Below are 11,733 nucleotides of genomic sequence, written 5' to 3'. Positions count from 1 at the left end.
ATCCGCAGTGTCAATGTAACTTTTTTTTTTATCATCATCTGTACAAACAGATTCCCAAACAGGGAAGAATAAAGCTCCCTATCAGACCCCAGACCGGTTTCTGTGGGCCCCTCCCCTTGCATGATTGACAGGCTGTGTGGTGTGGCATGAGATGCATCTTGCTAGGTCAAGTGCACTCACCAGCTCCATCCTGTCCTTGGCTTTGCAGTCATTCCCATCCCTATCTTCAGCAACAGCCCCTGAAGGCAGCTTTATCAGTCAGTCACCTTGAAGAGGCCCAAGAATGCTACACAGTGACTTTTATCTCAGACATGGATGCTGTGAAATTGCTTGTGCATATGGGACAGTGCTGTATGACCTCCCAGAGGGCAAACTGGGGCAAAATGGGAGAGACTGTGGACATTTTCCCTACATAGCATAGACAAGCCAGCATCTTTCCAAATGCTGCATTTGTGGTGCATGGAAGATGCAAGAGACACCTGCAGCGATCTTCCTGCTTGCAGATCCTGGCCCTGCCCAGTTCCTTATGGTGTGACCTTGGGTCATGTGCCACAGCCTGTCTTTGCCACAGTTTCCTCATCTGCAAATGGGGGTGAGAATGGTGTCAACTTTCCAGGGTCATCATAAGGATGAGGTACAGGCAACGTGGAAATGACCACACAGTAAAAGCTGACATAGGTTAGTTCTACACTGTATACCAGCCTAGCCAGAAGTAAATTAGAGGGGTGGATGAGGGGTGTTCATGGTTTTTCTCCCCAGAAGTACAAGATCAATGCATATGCATGTGCACTCCAAAAAAGCAGACATTTATTATATAGCTCCCCCCTAGTCCAATATGCTTTCTCCGATCCTCTCCACATTGCCGGCCTTCAATGTCTCATGTCTGCAATCCTTGCTATTTAGGAGGATGAGATCTAAGATCTCGGTTCTTGCCGAACAGTCCAAGAGACTCTAATCTCCAATTAATCACCAAAAAGCTGGAATTGGAGCTGTATCTCAAGTGATAAAACACCAGCTTTGGATAAAAAAGCTAAGGGATGGCATACAAACGCTGAGTTCAAGCTCCAGTACTGGCACAAAAAATAATGTAATCATCATAATAATAATAAATAATGAATAACAAGTATCCAATAGATAATAAGCATAAGTAACAATAACAACAAGTTCCCACCTCATAGTAGTTCAGAGCATAGTTTCCAGAGCCAGGTTATTTGGGTTCAAAGCCCAACTCCATATTTGGTGGAGCCAAGGCCTCCCCACGAGACTTTACACACAAATTTCCTGGCACAATGCCTCACACCATAATTGATCTTTCCCATTATTTTTATTATTCTAATTATTGTTGTGTTTATTAGTTTCACATTTAAATAAGAAAGGAGAAAAGCCTGCATCCTTGCCCACATCCCCTGCCCATGCAGAAAGCGGTGCCTGCAAGCTCTGCTCTGCAAGGTTGGCATTGCCCCTCCCTTTCCACAATGTTCAGCCCACACTTGCCTGAACCCCATGTACATCGTCCTCATCTCTGTCTGCAGAGGTTTGGAAGAAACAGCCCAGCAAAACAGGTCTGTTGGCCCCCAGAATGAGACACAAGCACAAGCAAATGCTTGATTTGAGGGGAGAGGCAGAGCAGAGGTTGTCCCAAGAACAAAATGAGGACAAAAAGGGCACATTTTTTTTGGAAGACCTAAGAAACTGTGAATTGCCTCCTTCTTTTCCCAGTTTGTTTCTTCTCTTCCATCCTGACCACCTCGTGTGTTGGGGGAACATCTGCCTCTAATGCAGGGCTGATTTTCATAAATCCAAGACATCTCCTGAGACCAGCAGAATTGGATGAAGCCAAGGACTTTCTCCCATGGCATTGCCAGTAGGGATGCAGACAGCAAAGAGCTGATGGGAAAGGGAGGAAAGCTCATCCCCAAGGGAAGACCAGGGACCACAGTGGAGATGAGAGGAGACCAGTATAACCAGGAGTAGTTGTGGATGGCTCAAGATGGGACGCCTTGTGATGTTGGCAGCCTCTGCATGTTTTCACTTGCTCTTAGATTCTATCCTTCCCAGGACCCTCTGTTGACAAGTCCGTGTACACTACAGATTTTTCTAGACATGGGAGAAGGGTAAGATTGAGGGGCATAGCCAGGCACTGGTGGCTCACACCTGTATTCCTGGCTACTCAGGAGGCTGAGATCTGAGGATCACAGTTCAAAGCCAGCTTGGGCAGGAAAGTCTCTGAGACTCATTTCCATTTAACCACCAGAAAACTGGAAGTGGCGCTGTGGCTCAAGTGGTAGAGTGCTAGCTTGAGCTGAAGAGCTTGAGGGACAGCACTTAGGTACTGCATTCAAGCCTCATAACTGATAAAAAAAAAATTGAGGGATATGTTGTATCTCTTCATACATGCACACACACACACACACACACACACACACAGAGCAGGGTAATGGAGTACAGGCCAGTCTCCATCCTCCTGTTTGTTTGATCTAAAGAGGATGCAGCCCCTCTGCTTGGGAACACCCAGACGGGTGTTTTGTTCTGGTCATCCCAGACAAAGAAGAGGAGCTATTGCTGGCTGGAGCCCCAGGAAGGGTGGAGAGAAACCTTAGATTGCAAAGCTTAGAAAGAAGTGAATGAGAAGGAAACTGCAGTCCTGAATTCCCACTCCACCCACTTCCCACAACTATTCTATTACTCCAAATGAGCAATCCTTCCTCCAGAATTAGAATTGGGAAGAAGGCGCCAAGCCCCCTTATGCTCCCCCCCCAACCAAAAAGTTTTATGTGTGCAAGAAGGGAGGGTATGAAAGGGTGTGAATGGGGCTGAGCTGGGCTGAAGCCCCAGCCTGGCAGGAGGCCTGCACAGGTGTGGGGCTGTGGCCTCCTCTGGAGGCAGGGTGTTCGTGGGACCAGAAGTGAAGTCCTGGTCTCATTTAAGTGTGTAGAAGCTGTCCACAGCCCTCCTCAGTCTGAGCACTGGGCTCTGTTGGGCAGAGGTCTGTCAATGACTGAAGAAAACACTAGTCAATGTTCTTTCTCTAACTGCTTGTAAAACAACCACCAGAAAGCCTTCCAAAACTTCCCCAATGCTTGTCTACCCTGAATGCATTCAGTTTTCCCACTGGCTATCCCACTTCCCTGTATTCCCTGTATGCTGGCCTTTATTGAAATATAAAGGCTGGTCTGGTCTGGCTGGTCAGGTGGGGAGACCCTTATCTCCGATCAACTAGCAAAAAGTTGGACTGGAGGCATAACTCAGGTGGTAAAACATCAGTCATGAACAAAAAAGGGAGTCCGTGTATAGCCGCACGGATCACTGGATACCTAAGTTATTTGCAAAATTGTACTGTGTGTGTGTGTGTGTGTATGAAGCATAGACACACGCAGGACCAGCTGCACAGTGTGTAAGCCCTTTTGTAGTTAGAAGACTCCAGAATTTTGTCTTGAGAGGTCCAGAAACTCTTGGTGGCAGTCCTAGGTCTGAGTCCCAGGCACATTATGTACACAGGAGACCTGGATCAAATCCCTTGAGCTTTCTGAGCTCAAGGTAAACATTCTACCACTTGAGCCACAGCTCCACTTCTGGCTCTTTTTGATTGGAGACAAGAGTCTCATGGACTTTTCAGCCTGGGCTGGCTTTGACCTATGATCCTCCGATCTCAGTTTTATAAGTGGCTAGGATTACAGGCATGAGCCAGCAATAATAAAGTCATTACCACAACAGGTAGCTCAGCTTAGCATCTCATACTCACCGTGGCAAGGTTCAAGTTCGACTTAACAATCCAATAATGAGAGGACTGGGAGGGTACCTTGTTTACAGCTAGAACACTACCTGGAAGGAGGCTGGCAGAAGGTTTTTGGCCAACTTGTTGCCTTACTCTGGAGAGAAACTGCCTTTATTATTCCCAAGAAGATCTTCTGCTCTCTTCCCTGGAGGGAGAGCTCTCTCTCTCGTCCAAGGCCATTTGCTGCTATTCAAGTATCCTTGAAAAGATAACCCAAGGGAAAACTGTCACTAGATGAGAAGAGGTGCCAGCCCTGGGGGAGTGGCCTCCGAGTGGATAGCTTGTCACCTCCCACCCAGCTAGGACAAAAGCAGACTCCAAAAACCCCTTTTCCTCCTGCTAGTCTAGCCTGGGAACCTATGGCTTCAGAGTTGTCAGCAGTGACCTTGGAGAGAGGTGAGGCCCAGAGCCCGCCCATGGCCACCTGACCATGAAGGGACCCCACGGAACCATTTCAGAAAGGAAAATTCCTCCCAAGCTCCCCAGGGCTACACAACAAGGGCGCCGGAAATGTGGAATGAGTTTTTGGAGATGGATAAATGCCTTTTTTTCTTTTCCAGAAGAAGGGGGAGAAAATGGCATGTTGTTCTGTATTTATTTAAATCTGAAATTTATTTATGGAGCAAAAGAGTTGGTGTCAGTGCTCAGCACCCAGCCAGGAAATGGTCTGGGCTTGGGGGTTTTTTTGGTTTGGTTTTGTTATTTTGTTGTTGTTTTTTTTTCTTTTTTGTTTTTTTTGGGGCCGGTCGTGGGGCCTGAACTCTGGGCCTGGGCGCTGTCCCTCAGCTCTTCAGTTTGAGGCTAGCACTCTACCACTGGAGCCACAGCGCCACTTTCGGCTTTTCTCTTTTTGTTTATGTGGTGCTGAGGAATCGAACCCAGGACCTCATGCATGCAAGGCAAGCGCTCTACCACTGAGCCACCTTCCCAGCCCCTGTTGTTTTTTCTTTCTCAGTGGCCTGATTGGGTTTTCCAGAGTTGGAGGCTGCCTGGCTTTCAGGCTTCCCCACCCCCACAGAGCGGTCAAATTAGTATTGAGTTTCACGCGCTTCTAACAATTGCTCATGCACATGTCTATATTTGTAGGTACATACAGCAGGAGACTGGGGTTACAAGTTTCCATAGCTGTAAAGGTGGCCATTGTAACATAGATGCTTTTGAAGTTCTGTCTGTGTCCCTTCGCTTTGGCCTTTGTTTCTCTGTAGCTTGTGCTAGTACCAGGCTCTGTGTTGTCTGACCCCTAGGGTTCTAAACTCCCTTCTAGAGTATTCTGCTATTAGTCTGAAAGACCCAGAGAGGGGCAATGGCCTATGCAGTGAGTCACAGCAGGGCCAGGACAGGTCTGAGGCCCTGTACTGGGGCCAGGCTCTGTCATGCACACACTGCTGTGGCCCAGGCCTCTTCAGAGAAGAGATGGTGGCAGATAGGCCGATGACAGGGCAGCAGCTGAGTGGCAGAGCTGTCCCCCAGGGGAAAACCATTCAAATAGGCTTCAAAGAAGCTCCCCCTGCAGGCAAGGCAGGGCAATTGCAGAGTGGAGAGGACCTACAAAAAAATGGAGGGCAGGCCTGACTGCCCACACACTTTCCTGCCCCTGAATGGCTAGACTGTGGGACAGATGCCATAGCAGCTGTGCCAGGAGGCCCTGGCCAGAACAAAAGCCTTCCTAAACAATGCTGGGCACAGAGTGGGGACAAGCCTAGAGGTGTGTGTGTGTCACACTCCTGGCGGTGATAAGCAACTGTCCCCTCCTGTCCCTTTCCCCCCAGCCAAAGTTGAAAATCACTCCTTAAGAAAGAGCAGGCTCACCCCCCATATGACAGGTGCTGGTCATGTTGGTGTCTGCGCAGACATGGAGACTGTGGAGGGAAAGAAAGGAAGGAGAGAAAGGAAGGAAGGAAGGAAGGAAGGAAGGAAGGAAAGAACGTAGGACTAGAAAGAAGGAAGAAAAGGAAAGAAGGAAGGGAGAAAGGAAGGGAGGAAGGAAAAGAGAGGGAGGGAGAAAAGACAAAGGGAGGGAGGCAAGGGAAGGGAGGAAGAAAGGAAGGAAGGAAAGAAGATGAAGGAAGGGAAGGGAAATTAAGGAAGGAAAAAATGAAGGAAGGAAGGTGGGAAGGAGGCAAGGAAGGGAGAGGAGGAAGAAAGAAGGAAGGAATTAGCTAAGCACCAGTGGCTCACGCCTGTAATCCTAGCTACTAAGGAGGCTGAGATCTGAGGATCACGGTTCAAAGCCATCTCGGGCAGGAAAGTCCATGAGACTCTTATCTCCAATTAACCACCAGAAAACCGGAAGTGGCGCTGTAGCTCAAGTGATAGAGCACTAGCCTTGAGCTGAAGAGCTGAGGGACAGCGCCCAGGCCCAGAGTTCAAGCCCCACAACCAAAGGAGGAGGAGGGGGGGGGGGAGGAGGGGGAGGAGGGGGAGGAGGAGGAGGAGGGGGAGGAGGAGGAGGAGGGGGAGGAGGAGGAGGAGAAGGAGGAGGAAAGAAGTGCTCTGGAGACCCCAGTCCCAATTTAAACACAACTTCCCCAAGCATGTCCTCAGGCCATACTAGGGAGGCTGTGAGAAGCACCTGCCAGCTACTTCCCAGCCACATGGAACTGGCATCCTCTTGCCAGTCTGTCCACAGTCATTCTCCACTGGCCATAAAGGCCCCTTTCTCTCCTGACTGTTTGTGTCTGGGCCTGTTCACCTCCATGGCAGCCTGTAGTCTCTGCCTGCCAAGCCTCAGACCACAGCTTAAGGGCTCACTTTGTGGACCGGACATCTCCAGCCAGTGCACGGCCTTCAAAGCCAGCTGTCTCCAGCCTCCTGCTTGTCCAGCAGTCCATTGGGACCCTGCCTCTGCCACATTCCCCCATTCCCCCCACCCTACACCACTACTGCCCTCCCCAGCCCTGGCCCTGTCCGGTCCTGACTCCAGAAATGAACACACAGTGCCTGTTCTTGCTCTGTCCACAACATGAATCACTGCTCCTCTCTGACTGGCAGCCACAGCCTGGTCCCCACAGCTTACATCATAGTGGGGTCCCCTTCCCCACCACAGCTGGAGTCATGTCTAATGAAGAAGTTCTTATTTTCTCTTTAACATTCTTTTTTTTTTGTTGGTCATGGGACTTGAACTCTGGGCCTGGGCGCTGTCTCTCAGCTCTTCAGCTCAAGGTGAGCGCTCTACCACTTGAGCTACAGCGCCACTTCCGGTTTTCTGGTGGTTTATTGGAGATAGGAGTCTCACGGTCTCTCCTGCCCAGGCTGGCTTTGAACCGCGATCCTCAGATCTCAGCCTCCTGAGTAGCTAGGATTACAGGCGTGAGCCACCAGCGCCCGGCTTCTTTAACATTCTCATAATCATGGTTTTATGGGTCTTTCTAAGATTTAGGCCTGGCACTGGTGTCTCACACCTGTAATCCTAGCTGCTCAGGATCTGAGGATCAAGGTTTGAAGCCAGCTAGGGCAGAAAAGTTTGTGAGACTCTTATCTCCAATTTGCCACCAAAAGCCAGAAGTGAAGTTATGACTCGAGTCGTAGAGTGCTTTCCTTGACCACAAAAGCTTAGGAAAAGCACCCAGGCCCAAGGCCCCAGACCAGTACACACACACACACACACACACACACACACACACACACACACACATACACACACACACACACACACACACAATGTTTCTAGAGCTACTGAAAGAAAAAAAAAACACCTTGCACTTACAAAATAGTGGGTAAAAAATATGCTTCTGAGTTGTACAAGGAGAGACAGGATTGCCGGGACCCTATGGCAGGTCAGGAAGGATCACCTCTTTTTTCCCTCCACCTAGTCAGGGCTGCAATCCTCTCATTTTCAGTTTCTCATTTCCTATAGATAAATCTTTTTAGTTTCTTGGTTGGCCATGTCCCTCTGTTTCCCCTGCTCCCCTTTTTCCTTTAGTTTGCACTGTTTGTCTGAAGATTAATCATTTCCCATTGCTTTGTCTGGCTGCAAAAACAGCAAACTTGTCATCTCCCAGGCTCTTTCTTGGCCAATGCCACCTTCATGGAGGTATGGGTGGGCGTGTGCCATTGAAGTTCTCGTTTTTTTGTTTTTCTTTTTTCTGTTGTTATTGAAAATGTATAGAAATACATAGAAGGGGCTGGTAAGGTGGCTCAGTGGTAGAGGGTTTGCCTTGCCAGACCTCAAAAAAATAACTAAATAAAAATAAATAAATAAATCCCTCATATCTAACAAATGTTTGGCGCGCGCCCTCTGGTGGTCTCTAGCAGATCTGCATAAGCCTGTGTTCTTTCCTGGGTTCATAGAAGTCAAGTTATTTTTTACTACAGATCTCAAATTGTAGATCCATGGACCAAATATGATATAACTTTTCTATGTATTTCTTTTTAGAGGGGATCCGGTCGTGGGGCCTGTACTCTGGGCCTGGGGCGCTGTCCCTCAGCTCTTCAGCTCAAGGCTAGCGCTCTACCACTTGAGCCACAGCGCCACTTCTGGCTTTTTTCTTTTTGCTTATGTGGTGCTGAGGAATCGAACACAGGGTCTCATACATGCAAAGCAAGCCCTCTACCACTGAGCCACCTTCCCAGCCCCTTCTATGTATTTCTATACATTTTCTATACATGTGTGGACAGGCTTTAAAATGTTTTTAATATGCTGTCAACAGTAAAAAATCTGGATATTTGCTGAGCACTGGATGCTTATGCCTGTAATCCTAGCTACTCAGGAGGCTGAGATCTGAGGATTGCAGTTCAATGCCAGCCCAGGCAGGAAAATCCGTAAGACTCTTATCTCCAATTAACCACCAGAAAACCAGAAGTGGTGCTGTGGCTCAAGTGGTAGAGTGCTAATTAGTCTTGAGCTGAACAGCTGAGGACAGCACCCAGAATTCAAGCCCCACAACCAACAAAACAACAACAAAATCTGTATATTTCACCTGACTACCCAGGTTTCTAGATTGTTAGAAAAGTCAGATCTTTAGACAGTCAGGGCTGAAGCCAGAGCTCTCCAGCGACGCTTCCGGCTGTGCCTGGAGCCCTCTGATGGTGTGCAATTTGTCTTGCATATAACCTCACACATATCAGAAGTCATATATGTCCTTCTTGGAACATTATAATTCCTTGTTTGGAAACAGGAGCTTTGCAGATGTAATTAGTTACGAATCTCAAGATAAAATCACCCTGGGTTTAGGATGGACCCAAACTCTGATGGTGGCTCTTCTTTTTCTTAGAGGTAGGACAGGGAGAGACATGGAAGACAATGCCTTATGAAAATAGTGACAGATTAGAATGCACCCAAGATAAGGGACAGCAGGGATGGCTACAGCACCAAAAGCCAGGAGAGAAGCAGAGGATGGTCTCTCCTTCTATGACCCCAGAAGGGCTAACACCTGGATTTCAGACTTTCCGCTTCCAGAGCTGTGAGGAGATGGATGTTTTGCTTTGTTGGTAGTACTGGGGCTTGAATCCAGGGCTTTGTGCATGTTCAACAGGTTATCTACCCTCTTGAGCCATACATGCAATCCTTTTTGCTCTAGTTATTTTTGAAATAAGGTCTAGCTTTTTGCCCAGTCTGGTCTAGATTACAGTCCTGTTCACATCTCCCACTAGCTGAGACAATTGCCATCTTCAGCTCTTTCTGTTGAGATTGGGGGGGGGGGGGGTCTCATGAACTTATATAATTATAATTCTCTTGTTCTCAGACTCCCAAGTAGCCAGGATTACAGATGTGAGCCACCAGCACTGGCATATTTATTAACATCCACCCAGTTTGGGGTTATTTTTTAAGGCAGCCATTGATCTAATATATAGTCCCTAAGAATTCCCATCCTTTCTACATCCCCCAAACAGTCCTCTGTTCTGAAGCCTGGGTGGACTCAGCAGGTTGAAGTACAACTGTGAAATATCCAAATTTTTTAAAATATTCTTTGGGTCACAAATTATCCCTGAACCTGCAGAACAGGAGGCTGGCTCTTCAAGCAGAACTCCACTCTAGATTATGTCTTTTCAAAAAGTTTTCCCCAAGCCAGGCATTTGTGCCTCGTGCCTACAATCCTAGCTACTCAGGAGGCTGAGATCTGAGGATTGTGGTTCAAAGCCAGCATGGGCAGAAAAGATCCTGTGAGATTCTTATTTACAATAAACCACTCAAAAACCAGAAATGGCACTGTAGCTCAAATGGTAGAGCGCTAGCCTTGAGCACAAGAAACTCAAGCCCAGGCCCTGAGTTCAAGCCCCACAAAAAAAAAAAAAAAAAAAAAAAAAAAAAAGCTTCCCCCAGGTCTCTTCCCCTAGGCTGCAAGGATGGGAACAAAATCCAGGCCTGAGCAATCAGCATCTCATCCACAGGGCTGCAAAAAGGACCCAGTCAGAGACCTTTCCAGATGGACTCAATACAGTAGCACCTTCTGCTGGTAACTCTAGCTGCTGCCAGAGAGGCCCACTGGGATAAAAAGGAATGAGGTAGAAAAGCAGAGGGAAGTAGAGGTAAGAGGTGGCCTGAATGGGCAAGTCCTGCATAACTGGCCTTACCATCAGATCCATAAGGTAGACACCAAGATTTCTTCTTTCAGTTCTGAGAGCAACCCCATAGCCTCTTTTCTTTAAGAGTCAATAAATGCCTCTCCATCTAAGCCCATCTGAGCTAGGTTTCTGTCACTTGCAACAGTGGGTCCTGGCTGGTTATGTGCCTCTAAACCCCAGCACCTTGCCAAGCAGGAAGCCTTAGAGACAGAGAGTGGTCCTCCTCCAAGCTAGTGGACCTGCTTCTTGCTCATATGAGTTCACCCCTGTGGGCTTCCTGGTGAGCCATTGGGTGCACTTCAGGGTGAAGCTGGAAATACAGGAGAGTGAATCCAAGTCAAATGCAGATGGTACAGAGAAGAAAACAAATCAAAAACTCCTTGATGGGCTGGGAATGTGGCTAAGTGGTAGAGTTGTTGCCTAGCATGCATGAGGCCCTGGGTTCGATTCCTTAGTACCACAAAAGCCAGAAGTGGCACCGTGTCTCAAGTGGTAGAGTTCTATCCTTGAGCGCAAGCTCAGGGACAGTGCCCAGGACCTGAATTCAAGCCCTGGGACTGGCAAAACAAACAAACAAACAACAACAACAAACCTCTTTGATGACCAAGCACTGATAATTCACACCTGTAATCAGGAGGCTGAGATATGAGGATCATGGTTTAAAGCCAGTCCAGGCAGAAAAGCCCATGAGATCCTTATGTCTGATTAACTAGCAAAACCCCAGAAGTGGATGGATGTGTGGCTCAACTAGTAGAGCAGAAAAAAGCTAGGGGACAGTGCCCAGGCCCTAAGTTCAAGCCTAGTATCAGCACATCATCATCAACAACAGCAATAAACAACTTCTCTGTGACATGTTGGTCCCACATATTCTCAAGAAGAGACATTTGATTTAAAGCTCTTTTTGAAATATAAGGTAGGAATTCAAGAATAAGAAAATAAGCAAATTTGCCTAAGTATCCATACACTTGAATGAATATACCAAATAGGCAAAATTACCAAGCTTTGTTTAAATGTAACGTTTTCAGGAACTCATGAAATGCTGATTTTTTTGTGATTGTTTACAAATCTCTAATGATGATAGCAGCTCTAGGAGAGGAGGGAATCACAGATTTGATTTTTCTGTGCCAGTCCTAGGGCTTGAATTCAGAGTCTGGGTGCTGTCCCTGAACTTTTGTGCTCAGTGGTTCTAAGTCAGAACAGAAAGAGGCCTGTGCAAGGCCGGAGAGGAATGGAAACAGATTGGTCCTCTCTGCCTGAGGAGAGACATGATACTTGAGCTAGGGTATTGAAGGATATGTAGGAGTTCACCAAATAAAGAAAGGAAATGTTGACTATTTTCAAGCAAGGAGTATAGCCTATGTAAAGCCTTTGAGGAACAAAATGGGAATGAGGACAAAGATGAGGCTAGTGAGGAAGCTGGGCAGTGGGGGTGGGGGGAGTGAATCAGCAGGCTT

The sequence above is a fragment of the Dipodomys spectabilis genome, unplaced genomic scaffold (genome assembly GCF_019054845.1).
Source record: "Dipodomys spectabilis isolate Male_0828 unplaced genomic scaffold, ASM1905484v1 ptg000136l, whole genome shotgun sequence".
Lineage (NCBI taxonomy): Eukaryota > Metazoa > Chordata > Mammalia > Rodentia > Heteromyidae > Dipodomys > Dipodomys spectabilis.
The sequence above is the reverse complement of the archived record's forward strand: the minus strand, read 5'-3'. Positions refer to the sequence as shown.